The following is a 2,997-nucleotide window of genomic DNA, read 5'->3' as shown; positions in this document are numbered from 1 at the left end:
TTATTTTAGTCTCTTCATTAAATTTATCTGATAGGATTCTGAATTTCTTCTTTGTTTTATCTTGGATTTCATTGAGCTTCCTCAAAACAGCTATTTTGAATTCTCTGTCAGAAAGGTTACATATCTCTGTCACTCTGAAACTTGTCACTGCTGCCTTATTTAGTTTGTTTAGTGAGGTCATGTTTTCCTGGATAGTACTGATGCTTGTGAATGTTTGTCAATGGCTAGGCATTAAATAAATATTTATTTTTTTCTAATCCTTGCAGTGTAGGATTGTTTATATCCTTCCTTCCTGAGAAAATTTTCCAAGTATTCAAAGGGAATTGAGTGTTGTAATCTAAGTCTTTAGTCACTGCCTGGCAACTTTTTATCATTAGTTTTCATCAATATGTGTTGATATAATTTGTACTTTTCTCTGTTTTTATTCTGCCTGAGGATCATTGAGATTCTTGGATCTCGGGATTGGTACTTTTCATCAAATGTAGAAAATTAGGAGCAGCAATGCCTCCCTAGTCTCACAGATGCCCCTGCTGCTCCGACCCCTTCACTCCTCAGTTGTGCAATGGGCACGTGCAACAATGAGAATGAGTACCTCTTTAATGTTATCCTTATTGGAGATTCTGGTGTTGGAAAGAATAATCTCCTGTCTTTATTTACTCAAAATGAGTTTAATCTGGAAAGCAAGAGCACCATTGGAGTAGTTTGCAACAAGAAGCATCCAGATTGATAGGGAAACAATAAAGGCACAGGTATGGGACAGAGCAGGGCAAGAGTAATACCAAGCTATAACATAAGCGTATTATCATAGAGATGTAGGTGCCTTATTGGGTTAAGACATTGCTAAACATCTCACATACGAAAATATAGAACGATTGCTGAAAGAACTGAGAGATCACACTGATAGTAACATTGTCGTCATGTTATCATGGACAAATAAGGGTGATTTACGTCATCTCAGGGAAGTTCCTATAGTTGAAGCAAGAGCTTTGGCAGAAAAAAATGATTTGTCATTCAATGAGACATCTGCTCTAGACTCTACAAATGTAGAAGCTACTTTTCAGACAATTCTAACAGAGATATCCCACATTGTTTCTCAGAAGCAAATATCAGACAGAGCGGAAAACGACATGTCCCCAAGCAGTAATGTGGTTCCTATTCATGTTCCACCAATCACTGAAAACAAACCAAAAGTGCAATGCTCTCAGAACATCTAAGGCATTTCTCTTCTCCCCTAGAAGGCAATGTATAGCCCATTTCTCAAGTCTGAGATTTAAATATTGAGGAGAACAAAAACCACCCAGTAAGAGGCCCTGGAGACAAATACTTCTTAACTGAGGAATTTAGAAGGGAGCAAAGACCAACTGTTGACCACAAAACAGGCAAAACTTATCTGAAGAATTTAGAAGTAATTAAACTTCCCTAGTATCCAAAGTTGGCATCTGGTTCCAGGTCTCTTTTCAACTTAAAGTTTGTAAGTAACTAGACTTTGTATACATCTCCAGAATGCCATGTCAAAAGTCACTGTGTAATCCTTGCTTGACATTAAGGCACCAAAATTACTATAAATGTAATTTATTATGACCTATGTGGCTAGTATGGTCTCAATTACCCTCAAGCTTCTGCCTTAAAGTTCATGACTACTCCTAAGGAAAAATCCACCACGGTGCACTCCATCCTTTCACTGAGGTGCCTGCTGCACTCTCTGGCAACTTTCTAATAGTGGTTTCCTTTTTCAAACCTATACTATTGTCAGTAAATTCTTCTTACCAACCCATGAGTCAACCACTTCTTGATGCTGGGGCTCTGATACCTGGCCTGGCAAATATTTTTGTAATTCCTGTGTCATTTTTGTATCTTATTACTTCATACTTATGAATTTTTCCATATCTTTAGTGCTTTGATTTTAGTTTTATAAAATTATCCGCTTATCCAGAATGATTGCAACCTTTTTCATGCTATGGCTTCATTAGACTTAGCTTAATCAGTGGAATGTTTGGATTCCTCAATTATTGTTTACTTTTCATTCTGGAAGCCTATCACTACAGGACATAATAGAACTTGATCACTAGAAGCTCAGACCTATTGGTCTTGATCAAATCAAACTAAGAAGACAGTAGAAATAAGCTATCATTTTGCCACAGAACAGCTTATAGGTAATATATTCTTCTCTCAGTACGGTGTATATTTCCACAAATGTAAGGTGGCCCTATAAACATAGCAGGATTTTGAGAGCTTAAAAATGTTCCGTTATTCTGAAAATCAATTTCTAAAATGCCTTAATAGGTTTATGTAGTTTAGTAAATTTTGTTTTTTAATTTTTGTAAGCATCAAAGTTGATTAGAGAGGGGGGCATGTTTTTTTCTGGAGAAGAATTATCTAAACAAACACAAAAGATTTGTTATGGTTTCGTGAGTAGTATGTTTATGGGGCCATACGTTAAATAATGTTTCCCATCAGGCTGGGAACTGGTAAGACTGGTGGAATCCCATCTGAGGTGCCTCTGTTGCAATGATCAGGCAGCCCAAACTATTTAAGCAATCTCATTTTCCAGCAGTAGATTATGTGGCGTTTTATTACTCAGGCAATAACTGGTTTAATACTGGTAGTATCAAATTTTGAAGTGTTAATTTTGTCTTAAAACCTTCCAGTAAGTGAAATGAAACCTAGTTTTATGACCATATCTACCAGCAGGCATGGATAATTATTTTGACAATGCTGATATTTGAGTTTTGCAGTATATTATGGAATATGGTTCAGTTAAATCTTTGGTTTCGGTGTGGCTAAAGAATACAATGACGAATTTCTGCTCAAATGGTACCACTTAAAGGCATGCATTCTCTTAGTATATGAAATGAAATAGCACCTTGAGTTTAAATAGAATGCATTTAGGCATTGTAGAGACTGGATATAATTTTCTTCCACTACATTATTAAAATCAATGGGACAATTAGTTTCTCATTCAGAAATGTGCATACTAATATTTAGTTTTGCTTTCTT

At 36.0% G+C, this 2,997-nt stretch overlaps 1 pseudogene; it reads left to right on the top strand.

Annotated features, from left to right (window-relative positions):
- Positions 1–535: 535 nt before the first annotated feature.
- LOC112631976 lies at positions 536–1,272 on the top strand (annotated as a pseudogene).
- Positions 1,273–2,997: the final 1,725 nt, after the last annotated feature.

This window comes from Theropithecus gelada, chromosome 9 (genome assembly GCF_003255815.1).
Source record: "Theropithecus gelada isolate Dixy chromosome 9, Tgel_1.0, whole genome shotgun sequence".
Lineage (NCBI taxonomy): Eukaryota > Metazoa > Chordata > Mammalia > Primates > Cercopithecidae > Theropithecus > Theropithecus gelada.
The sequence above is the reverse complement of the archived record's forward strand: the minus strand, read 5'-3'. Positions and strand labels throughout refer to the sequence as shown.